We start from the raw sequence: 17,203 nt of genomic DNA, 5'->3' as shown, positions 1-17,203 counted from the left end.
GGCACGTTCGATGACGAACGTATGTTTAAGTGGGGGAGGATGTAATAACCCGACCGGTTGTTTTGAGAATTTGCACTTTAATCGACAGTCTGAGGGCATGAGTAGCACCGCATGATGTATTATGACTTATGTAAATCGTCGGTTTTGGTTTTTAGCTTATTCGGAATCAATTTAGAAGAATGAATTTCATGATTTAAACTTTAAGATGGAAGAGTTGACCAAGTTTGACTTTTGTGAATTTGACCCTGGAACAGAGTTTTGATGATTCCATTAGGTTCGGATGGTGATTTTGGACTTGGGCATATGCCCGGATTTGCATTTGGATATTTCTAGAAGGATTCAGCTCTAATCAGAAAATGTTGGAAATTTGAAGGTTTGAAAAGTTCATAAGCTTGATCGAGAGTTGACTTTGATGATTTGGGACTTGTGTGCAAAATTTGGGTTCATTCCGTGTTGATTCAATTTGTTTTGGCACGAGTTTTGGAAGTTGAAAGTTCAAAGTTCATTCTAGCTCGAATTAAGGTGTGATTTGTCGTTTTGATATTGTTATGTGTGATTTGAGGCCTCAAGTTGGTCCGTATTATGTTATGGGACTTGTTGGCATATTTGGACGGGGTCCCGAGTGGCCCGAGTGAGTTTTGGGCGATGTTCAGATTATTTTCGTTTCATGTTGCATTGCTGAAGGCATGTTGGTTCTGGTGCTTCCGCATCTGTGGAAGAATGGACGCAGATGCGAGTTCGCAGATACGGAACTTTGATCGCAGAAGCGAGGGAGAACTTGGTGAGGAAAATCGTAGAAGCAAAAATTGGGGCACATCTGCGGCCCCGCAAAAGCGATGGTCTTGGGCGCAGAAGCGAGATGGAGCATAGAAGCGCGTTTGGCTTCGTACCTGCGGTTACGTAGAAGCGGATGGAAATTCGCAGGTGCGAGGGGTCGACTGGATGGTGGAGTCCGCAGAAGCAGAGCTCGTGTCGTAGAAGCGATGCCGCAGAAGCAACTCTTGTGTCCGCAGAAGCGGAAATGACTGCGCAGAAGCTTTAAATCAAGGGTTTGGTAGTTTTGTTCATACTTTGAGTTGTGGGACTCGGATTGAGGCAATTTTGGAGGCAAATTTCATCATAAGGATTCGGGTAAGTGTTCTAAACTCGGTTTTGATTATATTTTGAGATTTTATCTCCATTTTTGGTAATTGGATTATGAGTTTTAAAGAGAAAATTGAGGGGTTTTGTCTAAAACTTCATAAAGCAAATTTTTGAGTTTTGAGCGTCGATTCGAAGTCGAATTTGAGCGAAACTAGTATGGTTGAACTCGTAATTGAATGGGTTATCAGATTTTGTGATTTTTATCGGGTTCCAAGGCGCGGGCCCGGATTGGGCTTTTGGGTCGATTTTAGATTTTTGATTAAGATTCGACCTTTATCATTTGGAATTGTTTCCTTGGGCTTTATTTGATGCATTTGAGTTGCTTGTGACTAGTTTCAAGCCGTTCGGAGGCTGGTACACGCGGGATGGAATTGCAGAGCATCGTTTAGCTTGCTCAGTATTGAATTTGGCTTGTTCGAGGTAAGTAACACTTCTAAACTTGGTGCTGAAGGTGTGAAACCCCGAATTTCATATTATGTGTTTGCTGTTGAGGTGACGCACATGCTAGGTGACGGGCGTGTGGGCATGCATCGTGTGAATCATAACTCCATTATTTTTGTGGTATTATGTAGTTACTTGAGCTTATCTGTAACCATGAAATCTCTATGTACTAGAGCTATTGAGTTGTGATACATGTTAGAAACCATGTCTAGGCTACATGCTTATTCTGTTGGGACCCACTGAGGTCATTACTGCAGTTGAGTTATTTGCTTACATTGCAATTTCATACTCAGTCATGTTCATTCATTGCATGTCATATCTCAACCTCTGTTGTAATTTACTGATACATCATATCACCATTTTGGGCTAGTTTCATGACATTGTGAGTCCGAGAGACTGGAGAGGTTGATGACTGAGTGAGGCCGAAGACCTGATTTTGAGATATTGATACTATAGCACGTGAGTTGTCCGTGCAAATCCAGATATTGATACTATAGCACATGAGTTGTTCATGCAACACGTGAGTTGTCCGTGTGGATTTTAGCGCTTGGGCTGAAGGTGCCCCACGGGAGTCTGCACACACCCCCCAGTGAGCACAGTTGATTTATATTGAGGGATGGATCTTCCCTGAACATGGATCTTGTCCGAATCCTTTATACCTGGGGATGGATCTTCCCCACCGGCTGGATTGGCCCTACCCAGTACTGAGTAACCGATGGTCAGTTGATGTATATATTCCAGGATGGATCTTCCCTGGGCCGAATTGGCCATGTACAGTACTAAGTGATTGAGCATGATGAGTGAAAAGTGTGAGACAGTGAGATTGAGTACTCTGAAAGTGTGAGTACATGAGTTCATCTCTGAGATATATTGCATTTGACATGCACACTTGACATACAAGCATAGAGATACATTTTTCATTATGTTGTACAATATTGCGCCATTCATGATTTCACCTACATAGTGACATGTAGGCATAGAGATGTACTTTCCTCATGCTATCTGAAAAATGAAACATCTTAAGTATTGTTGAAAAGTTTTGGGAAAAATCACAGTTTTACAAACCTACTCATAATTTGATGATTTCGGCAAAGGATTTGAGTTTTACTGTATACTTGAAAAGAAGCATTTATTTTCCGAAATTTTATACGACCTGAGCATTTATTTATCGGGTTATTTCTTGCACCATCTTTACTATATTTTTATGAACTGTTGCTGGTTATTGGAGTTAGACTCTGACCCTTGTCCTAGCTCGTCACTACCTTCAATCTAAGGTTAGGTTTGTTACTTATTGAGTACATGGGGTCAGTTGTACTCATACTATACTTCTGCACCTTGCGTACAGATGTTGGATGCTGATGTTGCTGTGATCGACGAGAGCTGGATTTGAAGATGTACCTGAGTTCCGGTTGTAGCTTCCTCTTGTTCATGGTAGCCTTAGATTTATAAAAATCCGTTTATGTATATTTCGAACATATGATGTATTTATTTCGTACCAACTTTGTAAATTATAATCTTACAAGCTCATGATTTGTACTGCTAGTCCTTGGGGAATGTATAAGATTTAGATATTTTCTTTCACTTAATTGTCTTATTAAATTTCATTGGAATTAGATAGTTGTTAATTGACTTACCTGACGGGTTGAGTTAGGTGCCATCACGATCAGTTGGATTTTGATTTGTGACATTTTTACTATCTATTAAAGGGGCCTGCTATAATACCATAAACTTTCACCTCTGTCATCTTTGTTTCTTAAGTTTCTTCTTTTACTTGGCGAAATTAGGATACTTAAAGAGAGCAATAATTTCATTGTTCTGTTCTTTTAAGTTTGGATTATGACTTCTTTTAGTGGAGAAGTTTCAAATTATGAACTTTTCTTGAAGGATGATTTGAGCGCTTACCTCATATTATGCTCAATAATTAAAGGGTGTAATTACCTTTAGGAGAATATGAGTTAACATTTGTTAGTTATTTCATATTTGTATATGAAAATTTATTCTATATTGCTTATAATTTTTCTTTCATTGATTCACAGAATGAATTTCTTGTTAAGAGTGTAGTACATGACTGATGACACAAAATTAAGATTTAAGTGTTGGGGAAATACAATATGAACTTCCAAAAAAAAAAAAAAAAGGAAAAGGAAAAATAAAAGGATTTATTATTCATTTTTGACATCCCTAGGTAACAACAAAATTCACCATGTTTAGGAACACATTTGTAATGGCTTAAAAATTATGTTTAGAACTCAAACGTGATTTTAAGGCGTTTGATGACCTTAATTCCTGATTATTTGGCATTTAGAACAATTAATTTTTCCTAGAATAATGTTTAAAACTAAAGTTTTAGATACTTTGTAGGAACATACTAAATATTATAAAGTTATACTTACGTTACTATTTTAGCTGCCAAACAGATGATAATTTCATCTCGTTGAAATCATGTTTATTAAAATTTGTCTACTTTCGGTGAAAAGTTTCACATAGTTTAGGTAGACATTCAACAAAAATAGTCTATGTAGATATTCAATGAGAAGAGAAGAGAAAAAAAAAAAAATTGGTGTAACTAAATCCCCTAATTTAAGACACTAATAAAGGATTGTATATATATTGTAAAAAGAAATACAGTTAGATCGGTAATATACAAATCTAGAATAATTTTGGTAAATAAGTTTCAAATATTCTATAAAAACGAAAAAATTCCTACAATTTAATGTGCACCTTAGGTTAATCAAAGTAAAAGTACAGATAAATAAGTCAACTTTTGCAATAGGCAGCAAAATATTTTAGAAGAAATAAGACAAGTAGCACTCTTTTAGTAGTAGTATTTTGTTCAATTTTTGTCTACCAAGAACTATATCATCATTTTCTAGAACACGTGGCAGTCTAATGCATAAAAGAGCAATGACGCATTCATTTGTCCAATCAACTGGTCCAAGTTCACTGCAGTGAAAATCTATGGAGCCCACAATGGCAAAAGTGTCTTCATAGCCTAAAACTAACAATACAACTACAGTACCTACACAAGCTAAACCAATCAAAATAATTGAATAAACTAAAATTACCAAAGTAGCCTTGGCCGACAAGCTGGCATGACGACCTCCATCTGCTTCCAAGGCGCTTCTATATAGTAGTAATTATCAGTTGAAATTAATTTTAAAAAAAGAAAAATTTATCTTGATTATGACTTAGGGACAAAAATGCTATCAAAATTGGCTCATATTTTACCTTATTATCCAATTTAGTCCACTTTGTATATAACTTGAAAAATAAATTCATTCCTTAGCCCAGTATTAAAGACCTACTTCTAACATTGTTTTTCCTTTCCCATCATTCCTTCTTTTTTCTTTATTCTTTTTTCTTTTTTTCTTTTTTTCTTTTTTCCTTACTGTTTCGCTTCTTTTCTTTCTTCTCCTTCATTATTTTTTGTTTATATTCAAAATTATGGAAGTCTTATCTCTCCTTTCTTTTGATCTAAATATTTATGGTGATCTTCGTTCATGGTATGTTGAATATCAACATATTACAAAACGTTCACTGTGCAAAGTTTCTTTCATCACAAACTGGCTATGTCAAAAACTTTTACTTGCATCACCTCCCACAAGATTAGACTTTCACATACCACGATTGATTGAACTTTTCAAAGATGGAATAAGACTTTAAGATATTTCACTTTCTTGTGATAAAAACAGTATAGAGAATGATCTGAAAAGGTGGGTTATTCGTATTTATAGATTGAATCAGGATAGGGTTGTGGTAAGAAAATTGAAGAAGAATAGTTGTCCTGGTTTAAAGGCCGTTCAAAGCTTCGATTTCGAAAATTGAATTTTTTGAGTTTGTTAGTTATTTGGATTGGGTGTTATTTGAGTTGATTGGAAACAACAAAAGAAGTTCAGAACTTAAATTTGAAGTGATTTGAAGTATAATTGAGTTATATTTCAAAAGAGGCATAAGGAAAAAGACGAAGTCAGTTTTTGTATAATAATGTATAATATTGTATAATTGTGTATTAGATTAGTATACTAATGAGTCAATTCTTCTTATACATTTTGACATTCTCTCTCTTTTCTCTCTACAAAACTCACTGGTAATGGCTACCTCCCCCACCCCCTTCCCCGATAACACCACCGACGGGTGGTTTTCACTACCAGGTAAGTAGCTCCTCTCTATTTTCTCCCTCTTCTCTCTTCTCCTCCTCTTATCCTATCGTCTCCTCTTCTCATATCTTGTCCTCTTCTTATTCTTGCCTCTATTATTCTTCCTCTTCTTCTTTTTCTTCTTCACGTCTTCTTGTATCCACTGCTTTCTTCTTCATCTGGCTCCCCCCTCTCCCCCACTTTTATCCTCCATATTGTCTTTCTCTTCTACATCCTCCCTACCACCAGCGATTGCTCTGGTTACACCAAATTTGAGTGGACACAGAACTGAGGTAATAGTGATAGCGATCTTCTCTTCCATTTTTTTTTGGATCCGCTTGCTTGGCATTCTATGTTGCAAGTACGTATTTTTCGATGACTATCAAAGAGCCATGAGGCTCATGCGCTGACGAGAGGGCAGATTCGATTGGCAGTTGAGTATGCACGTGGAGGCGCATGGAATCTGGTATTTGACTCATTTGTGTAGCAGCTACGCCTCGTCATCCTCGACTCCAATCCAGGCTCTAGTTCTCGGGAGTTGGTACCTCCTGTCACCTATCACTTTTTATCTTCATTCCTTGTTAATTAATAATTTTCCTAGTTTTATAAGAATACTTGCTTTATTCTCAATACTTGCGATTAGTGCCTTTAAGTTTCAGTGGTTGCTCTATTATCTAAAGCTCTTTGCTTGATTAAAGTGCTAGTTTTAGCATGGTTTACCCTTTAGTGGTAGTTTACCCTCAAGTATCGTGACTTTAGTGATACATGGTAGAGTAAGGGGCATGTCCTCAGGTGGGGCTGGAGGCCGGGGGCCGGGGGCCGGGGGAAATAGCGGTAAGGGGGCAAGGGAGACTTTAGGGTGAGAATTGGGTCCTGGAACGGAGGGACTTTGACGGGGAAGTCTATAAAATTAGTGAAGATTCTATAGAAGATGGAGATCAACATAGCTTGTGTCCAGGAGAATAAATGGGTGGGAACTAAGGCAAGGGATGTAGACGAGTATAAGTTGTGTACTTAGGAGGCTTGGGGGGCAAAAACGAAATAGGTATTTTGGTAGATACAAATCTCGGGGAGCAAGTGGTAGAGATTAGGAGGGTAAACTATAGGTTGATGACTATTAAGCTAGTTATTGGTGGGCTTACCTTCAACGTCATTAGTGCATACGCCCTCAAGTGGGCTTGGACGAGAAGGTCAAGAGGCACTTCTGGGAAGATTTGGACGAGGTGGTACGTTACATTCCGCACACCTATAAGCCATTCATAAGAGGAGATTTTAATGGCCACAAGGACGACCTCTAGGGGATATGACAATTTGCATGGCAACTTTCTTGCCTTGATGCGTTGATTTGGATGAAGACTTCAAAAGAAATTCTATTCGATTTGAGCCTTGATTCCTTGTTGTGATATTCACTTGGGTGTTTTGAGCCTTTGGACAATTCTATATAGGGTATTTGGACTTGTAAGAATGATTGAATAGAGTCCAGAGGGGCTCAGGTGAGTTTTAGAGTGTTTGAGAGTAGTTTGGAAGTGGAAAAGTTGTAGAAAAATGCATCAGATGTGGAAGCCTATTTTGCAGGCTACGAGGAGGAGTGAAGTTTGGATGCTTCTCGTCCGAAAGGGCATCTGACACCTGAACCTGAAATTTAAACTTTTTTCTATAAAACCCTACTTCGTATTTGGACTTCATTATATAAGTTTGGGAGTTAGGGAGCTCGGATTGAGGCGATTTTTGAAGCGTTTTCGCCTAAGTCAATGGGTTAAGCCATTCACACTAAAATCTATAATTATAACATGAATATATGATTGAAATTTTCTCTAAATCAAGGGATCTTAAAGAAGAAAAGTATCACGACCACAATTACCCTCCGTAGGATGTCGTGACAGCACCTAGTCTCTATGACTAGGTAAGACTAACACTTACTAAATAAATAGAAGAATTCAACCATCAAATTAAAAAAATACGAGATAAAAATCTTATACAAATTACAATTCCCAAAACCGGTAGACTGCTAGAAAATCCCTAAATGCAACTGTTCGAAATAGAATTAAACAGTATAATGAAAATATCATAAGGTGACTCTGAGGCGTGCGAACGCGACGACAGGTTTACCTTGAGTCTTCACAGTTCGACCAGCCAGCTAATAATCAACAACAATCGTGGCACCTAGATCTGCACAAAAATGTGCAGAAGCGTAGTATGAGTACACCACAACGGTACCCAGTAAGTATCAAGACTAATCTCGGTGGAGTAGTGACTAGGGACAGTCAAGACAACTATCAGACTAAACAACCTGAACAAGTATGTATATGAACTAACAGAGAAACAATATTAATATAAAGCTAAGCAGGATAAGGAATATAAAACAATACTTGCAATGATACACAAGTAACAATAATATTCAACAGGAAGCAGTCAGGTAATAATGCTGTAGAGTAACTGATCACAGTCTAAGTCCGGGGAAACCAAATAAAGGGAAAACCAACAACAACTCAATAAGAACAACTGCTTTCACACCAGATTTGTTCAAGCATTTTCATGAGGTACTGAACCTCATAATCACATCTCATGGGTCCTAATTCATGAACCCTAATCACTTGGCATCTTGTGCCCGCATTACAACTCATAACCGCACGGACGACTCTTGTTCCAATAGAACAATCCTCACACAGAAGGCAAGAAGACAAAAGTACATATAATGGTTAATGACGTCAGGATTCACCTTTTTAAACCAATATAGGTGATTTAACTACGTGTATGCCTGTGCAAGTGTTCTACCATAATTCCAGTCAACAAATAAGTTTAGAGACAATGAATGGCACATAAGAAATGATCACCACGAAATGTATAGTGTAATAAAAGCAGCAATGAAGTTTGAAACAATGACCAACACAACAAGATTAGAGACATAGAACTGAGCCAATAGTGCAACACGGAGGAAAATAATTAATAGTATGCTAAGGAAAATAACAATCAAAGACAAGTGCACAGAAAAGGGGAAATGACAACAAGAGCCCTCCTGAGGTACCGCCTCATAGTATCAAATCGTAAAATGAATTACAACTACCTTTATATCACCGCGGGAGCCTTTATATTGAGTTTTGAAAATTATTTTCCCGAAATGGCATCCCGCGTTTTAGCCCACCTTATCACACCGCATGGCTTCTAGTAGTTCCCTTACTAGCCACGCGTTTCAAGCCCACCTTATCTTACCGCATGTGTTTTAACACCGAGACCTTATACCACTGCATGCGTATTAATAATAACAATAGCACGGCAGAAATCTCATGCAACACAATAACAACTGTACAGTAGAAACCTCGTGCAATACAATAACAACCGCACGGCAAAAACCTCGTGCAAACACATAACAATTTTCTCAACAAAACATGTATGCCAAAAACATAACAACTCAAATAAATGACTTTCATAATATGTGCCTACATGCCACAACATTTTCTCAAAATAGTTTCAATATCACAATCACGTATATCCCTCGGTTCAATAACACTGAATACAACAACAATAATAACACGAGAATACGGCAAGTAAATCAACACAAGAACTTAAGAACACAAAGAAACAAAAGAACGAACTCACAGAGAAAGACAAAACAGGGAAATAATAGTCTCAACAAGAATAGTTCAACAAGGAAGAGGTAATGTGTAATAATGATTCCATGAAAGTGCAATTCGACAACAAGAGAGATAGCATGAATCAATGACCCCAGATAAGAATACGTCAACAATGAAACGGGTAACAAACTTTCATTAAGGCTAAGCAATTACAAAAGAGATAATAATAATTTCAATTAAGGTTAAGCAATTATAGAAGAGATAATAATGATTTCAATTAAGGTTAAACAATTACAGAAAGATAACAATGATTTCAATTAAGGTTAATCAATTACGGAAAGATAGCAATGATTTCAGTTAAGGTTAAGCAGTTACGGAAAGATAACAATGATTTCAGTTAAGGTTAAGCAATTACGGAAAGGATGGCATGACGATAAAAGAGGCAACAACTTCAGTTAAGGCACATAAAAGCTTAATCGGCAATAAGGGTAGAACATGAAGCAATTAATTCAGTTAAGATACTGGCTGAATTTAGTAAATGGGGGATTCAACATGACAAACAACTTCATATCTAATGAACATAAGAACCTAAGAGCCCTAAACGGTCAAATTTTCACAAATAAGCCCGAGCACGTACTCGTCACCTCGCGTACACGACCTTCACATGACACAATTAGCACAAATGACTCAAATCCTAAGGGGTAGTTCCCCTACATAAAGTTAGGCAAGATACTTACCTTCAACCATGCTCAATCAATCAATTAGAAGGCCTTTCCCTCGATTTTCCAACTCTGAATGGCTCAAATCTAGCCAAAATAATTGCATACTATAAATATAACTATAGGAAACTAATTTAAATAATGAAATAATGATCTTAGCTAAGAATTGAAAAATTGCTCCAAAAAGTCAATCCGGGCCTGCGTCTCGGAACCCGACCAAAATTATAAAAATCGAACACCCATTCGATATCGAGTCCAACCATATAAGAATTACACAAATCATATACCAAAATCTCACTCAAATCCCCAAAATTCGACCAAAGAACTTTCCTCCATCTCCCCCCCTCCCCCGTAATCTTTTAACCCAAATCACTAATTAAATGATGAAATCAAAGACATAAACATGAAATTTAATCAAAACTAAGTAAGAATCACTTACCCAAATCACTCCCTTGAAAATATCTCCAAATATCACCTCCAACCGAGCTCCCAAACAAATTTGTGAAATAAACTCAAATCCTCATTTTTGAAATATTTAAGTCTGCCCAGATGTCCTTAATCGCGATCGCGAAGCACAAATTATACTGCCCATAATTTAACCCTACGAGAACGCAAAAAACATCATGCGAACGTGATGCACAGACCTTCAAACCTACGCCATCGCGAACTACATCACACATTTGCGATGAACAAAGTGCGTGTGAACCCCCAGCCATGCCTTTCCTCTACGCGAATGCGACCTAAGCCATGTGTTCGCGATGTATTAACTGCTCCAGCTACACGATCGCAAAACTCTCCTCGCGATCACATAGAACAAATATCCATCAGTGACCAACACCCCTTCGCGATCGTGGACCTATCCACGCGATCGTATAGAGGGAAACCAGGACACTCACACCAACATGCTTCAGCAGTCATTCCAAGTCTCATTTCACTCCGTTAACCATCTGAAATCCATCTGATGCCCTCGGGACCCCAACCAAGCATACCAACAAGTCTTAAAATACGATACGAGCTTAGTCGAGACTTCAAATCATATCAAACAACAATTAAACCACGAATCACGCATCGATTCAAGCCTAATGATCTTATAAACTTTTAACTTCTACTTTCGATGCCGAACCATATCAAATCAAGTCCGATTGACCTCAAATTTTGCATACTAGTCATAGATGATATTATGGACCTACTCCAACTTCCGGAATTAGAATCTGACCCCGATATCAAAAAGTCTACTCCCGGTCAATCTTTTCAAAAATCTTCCAACTTTCCAACTTTCTCCAATTAACGCCGAAATGACCTACGGACCTCCAAATCAACATCAGGATACGCTCCTAAGACTCAAATCACCATACGAAACTATTGAAATCATCAAAATGCCATTTCAGAGTCATCTACATAAAAGTCAAAACTCTGGTCAACTCTTACCGCTTAAGCTTCTAAAACAAGAATCCTTCTTCCAAATTGACCCCGAATCATCCAGAAAACTGAACTCGACCACACACGCAAGTTATAACACATAATACGAAGCTGCTCGAGATCTTAAGCTATCGAATGAAATGCTAATTCTCAAAATGACCGACTGGGTCGTTACAAAAAGAAGGTTTTGATTTGAAAGATAAGAAATTATATTTTAAGGTGTTGAAACTGATTTGGATTTGGATTCAAAGTCTAATCACATATTTGGACTCGAATGTTTATGGGTCATCGAGATTTGGTATTGGTTTTGGATTTCGGACATGTGGGCTGGGTTGACTTCATTGCTTTTTGGAAATTCTTCAAAGATTGAAGCTTTTTTGATTGAGATTGCTTGCTATAGCATTGTTTGACTTTGTTGGATGATGATTGGCTAGATTTGAGCCTATTGGAGGTGATTTCAAAAGGAAGAGCGATTTTGAAGCTTTAGACTAGCCCCGATAAGGTAAGTGTCTTGCCTAACTTTGATTGAGAGAATTTTTCCTAATTAATGATATTGTTTGCTATATACGGGGGTAATGTATATGCAAGGTGACGAGCGTATATGCATATACTAGGTTTATTCATGCTCGGGATAGATTCTAGATTAGTTTATGCCTTGTTTGGATTTTGTGTTCTACTTGTTCTATGCCTTACTTGATTGAATGACTACGTCAGCACAATAAATTATGCTAGAGATAACATTTAGGTTAATGATATCTTGATTTTGTCATGAGGAGCTATTCTTAAAGATTGTTGACTACTTGATTTAGTTGTAGTCCCACTTATTATTTTGAATACACGCCCACACATGTTATCCTTATGATATGCCTTAAACTGTTGTAGGACTACTTGAGTTTACTTACCCCGTTAAAGACTATGATTGGGTTTTTGATGCTCATTTGGTCGTGATAAATATTTGGATGATGCATTACATGTTGAGATCGTAGTCATACATACACATCATCATACATCCTATCTAGAGATCATATCTTATAGACATGCATACACTCATGCATGGTTATTCCTCCGTCCATGTGCTTTATATATGTTTTTCTCTTGTTCATATGCATACATTCATGCATATGGTTCTCTGATATGGACTAAGGTGTTTGGCACGAGGCTTCTGCTGTGTGTATATATTGATATTGTTAATTTATGGCATGAGGTTTCTCTCGTATAGATATGGTTATTGTTATGGCACAAGGTTTCTGCTGTGCATTGCACGAGGTTTTTGCCGTGCTGTTTGTGGATATGGATCCATCACCCTAAGGCCGCCCTCTCATGCTTCTCTTTTGATGGCGTACACACAGATTGTGAGAAACTGACGAGTTTCTGATTGATTGTGATGTGGGATCCGATGTGATAAGTTATTGAGCATTAATGTGAAAGCTTTGACCATTCAAGTGAATCCTTGTACATATTCATGGATTTACATGCTTTTTCATACATATCATCTCTAAGTGCTAGTTGATGCATTTTACATATGCATGGGACTTATTAGTGAGTTGTTAGACGCTTGAGGAGTGTTGAATTGATGTTAAGAAAGAGTTATCATCATACATTTACATGTTGGACTCATGTAAAGGTTTCATAAAAATGCCATTTGAAAATTTGTATGAAATTGGATCATTGTCATGTATAGGCACTTACATCCATGTAGAATTATTTGAGTAAACGTTACTTGGTGCATGTCTCCTTTGTATGCACTATTGGTGCAAGTTGTATTTGTTTTGACCTATTAAATTGGAAAAGCATGCATATGATATCTTCTTCGATTGTGCACCTTTATTATTGATATTTGTTATTCTATGATTGCTTCCTTGGATACTTCTCTATATTATATATGTTATTGAGCTGCACATGTTATGTAAAGTAATAATTTTTTGACTAAAAAACCTCATCACTACTTCTCTGAGGTTTATCAAGATACTTACTATCACGACCCAAAATTCCACCAAAGGCCGTGATGGCGCCTAACCCGCTCGCTAAGAAAGACAACATACAACAATAGCCATAAGATCCAATTATTTAGCCATTAACTATTTCGTGATATATATTACAATGTTGAATAAGTTTCATCAATAACATAACTACATGATCCATAACAGGGTGTAAACACGACCACAACTGTCTAAAATCCGTTGTCACTACCTCACGAGCATCTAATAAGAGTAACTAGAGTCAACTGTATAAATACATTTATTCGGAAGAGAATACATAAACAGAAAATAGATAAGTAGGGAAGGGCACTCCATGTGCTGCGAATTGGATCAAGTATATCAGCGCACCGCGAAGCCTCCAATATAGTGCTCCTGCTCAACTCAATAATATCACTAATATCAGTCTCAAAACTTGCACAAAATATACAGAAGTATAGTATGAGTACAAAATTACTTTACTCAGTAAGTATTAAGTGTACGTAGCCTCGAAGAAGTAGTGGTGAAGGGTCGACATGGATACTCACTAACCATCCAATAATCAGGTAAAGCATAAATGAAATACGAAAAAGTATGCTATCATCAAATGAATATGACAATTCAAAGAAAATACGGTTCGTACAGAATTTAGGCATACTTAACAAATAAGGAGAGCAAGTAAGATATCAACACCTCAATCCTCATAACAAAACATGATTCATGTCAATAATATTTATATCAAATCACTACATGAGTAAAAAATATGTACATATACATGCTCATGATCCAATATCAATGTACATAAGAGCCAATGTATGGGCCTAAGCTACAATGTATGCTCATGATCTAATATCAATTTATATAAGAGCCAATGTATGCTCATGATCCAATAGCAATTTATATAAGAGTTGTTACACCCTATTTTGCACAAGTCAAAATAACATACAACTTATAGTACTCTACAAGGTTAATTAGGGGTTTAGAGTCGCCACCTAGTGTTTAAGGTACACCAGGACACCTATACTACACTATATAATGTACACTTTGATTGGGGTCCGAGAAACTATTGAGATTCTGGATAAGGGTTCAAATTATCTCGAGGGGAAGGTATTAGGCATACCTCAAGATCCACAAAATATGATTCCGGTGGATTCGATCTAATGAATGAGGGATTAGGTAAGGCGTGATCGGTTATTTACAAAGAATTGTGAAAAGGAATTGAATAAAGAATAATAAATTATGTGGAAAGCTATTATGAAAAATATGAACATTTATATGCGTGTGTAGTAACAAAGTATGTGAAAGAATTGTATTTCAAAATTAACGGACAAGATATAAAGAATCGATGTATGAAACAATTTGATTTTCTAAAGAATTGATTGAAGGAATGAATAATGTCCTTGTCTAAAATAGATAGCACAATAAAGAATAATTCGCCTTGCGATTTTAATTTAATGAATGAGGAAAGAGTAAAGTATTTCATTTAGGTTGAATAAATGATATAAAGAATAGCTTCGAAAATGTGGATAGTACAACAAAGCGTCAAGATTTTGATTTAGAGAATTAATCTAGTAAATAAAAAAGATAATTGACTATGGTTATGTTGCTAGTCTTTAACAAACCCAAGTATGTAGTATGCTATTAACAAATCTAAGTATGATTAAATATGATAGTACAAATGAGACAAAATAATATAGAGTATAATAAGATAAAATACAAAAACACAAAAATATCTATTAACAAACAAAACATGCATATATTAACAAGTTAATGCCTAGCTTTGAGAATTGGCCTGAAATCGCTTATACATTAATATGTTTCTAAGTTCACAAAGAATGGCGCTAGGGCTGCTTATCGGGCGGATTGGGCGGTTAATTACTATTAACGGTTTGGCTTAACGGTTATCGACTTTTAAATGTATTAATCCGCTAGCCACCCGATAAGATATCGGACGAATTGGTATCAGTTTAGCTCTTATCGGATGGTTATCGGGCGGTTTATCGGCCTAATGCAATCTATATTGCGTGCATTAATTATTTGCTGACCGCCTAGCATACAAATTCAGAATAGGAAATTACACATTGAGTTCAGACATACATGTTTGTTAACGCCTACATAAGAATGATGTAGTCTGTCATGTGTTGTAGAGTGAAAAAAGCAGAACACATTGTAAGCTACATTACATCCCAAAGCAGACTACATATGAGTCCAGACATACATGTCTGTTAACGCCTACCATTAAATCCCAAAGCAGACTACATTACATGAGTCCAGACATACATATGTCTGTTAATGCCTAGCATATTAATTCAGAATAGGAAATTCCAGTCTATATTCAAAGTGAGTCCAGAATACATATTTCAAAATGATTAATTCATAAGTGAGCAGTCTACACAGAAATGTTTAGCATGCAGCTAACGCCTAACAATGCTTGAATTTCTGCAGCTTCAAAGTTCAAACAACAGCTTTAAATTTCTAACTTAAACTCTCAACCAGGCATTTCACGCTATATCATTAACTATACAAACAACACTGAGCAAAAGGCAGTTATGTATAGAAATAGGGATGGATTATAAGCAGTAAATAATTTATAGAAAACGCAAATACGCTCTTTCCCCAGAACATAATTCAAGACAGTACTATCGTCAATATTGTGGGATAAAAGTTGTGGCACAACACTACTGTTCTTCTATTAAACATAGACAACATGCATTAGTTTAAAAAAATAAAAGCCGAGGTGAACCATAGATAGCAGCTTAAACAATCTTGTTGTAGGATGGGAGAATAAGCTAAGCTAATAGCTGGAAGAAGTGGAAGGGTTTTTGATATTTAATATATATATATATATTCTTAACGGATTAACGGATTATCCGTTAAGAAAATTGAATAATCCGCCCCCAAACCGATAAGCCGTTAATAAAAAAATTTCAATCCGTTCCCCGTCCGTTAAACCGTTAACCCGATACCAATAAGCCATTAAGTTTCGGTTTCGATTCAGTTTTCGGTTTCGGTTCGATTTTGAACACCCCTAAATGGCGCCAATGCTGATATCAAGCTCGTATTCACAAGCTCGTATAAGCGTTAATTATTAGCGAGCTATTTTATGTATTTAACCTAGATGCGACTTTTCTATGTTTTAGACAAGGGGATATGTGAAATTGACCAAACGATTAAAGAATATACTCAAACTCTCCCCAAGTCCCCAAAGTAATGTTTTATACATGCAAGAATACGAAGTGCGAAGCAGGGATTCGTCTTTTTCATCTCCGAATTTATTCTTCAAAGTGCTTAAATGAGGTACCTAGCAAAGAATGAAGAGAACATGTTAGTAAATAATATAATGTAACACAAACTAAGCATAATATGTTTTTGACAATGATTCTTTTTTTAAAGTGTTTTGGAAAAAGGTTTTTGGAAAATAATTTTAAAATATTATAGGAGGTTCGGATGTATTTTGAATTCCGTCTAGATACGAGAACAATATCCGTCTTAGTTGCAACTATGGTAGCTAGTCGTGTTACCTTCCAAAGGTTATTGGTTCGTCACATTCTTGTCTTTTTCTTTTTCGATATTTATCGACATCGCCTCATTATTTTCGGGCAGAGTTCGGAGGGTCAATCGGCGGGTTATGGCCTCAATAATTTAGGAATTTTTTTCATCGGCCTTAATCTGTGTAGTATTTTGTTCAAATCAGATAATATGAGAAATCAGTCAAAATCGAGTCAAAGAAATCAACCAGCAGTGTACAAGGAATCGATAGAATTCGATCAAAAAACCTCAAAACCAAAGCTGTCATAGCAATGACAGTATATATGGTC

Source organism: Nicotiana tomentosiformis, chromosome 5, assembly GCF_000390325.3.
Source record: "Nicotiana tomentosiformis chromosome 5, ASM39032v3, whole genome shotgun sequence".
NCBI classification, from domain to species: Eukaryota; Viridiplantae; Streptophyta; class Magnoliopsida; order Solanales; family Solanaceae; genus Nicotiana; species Nicotiana tomentosiformis.
This window is presented reverse-complemented; position numbering follows the sequence as displayed.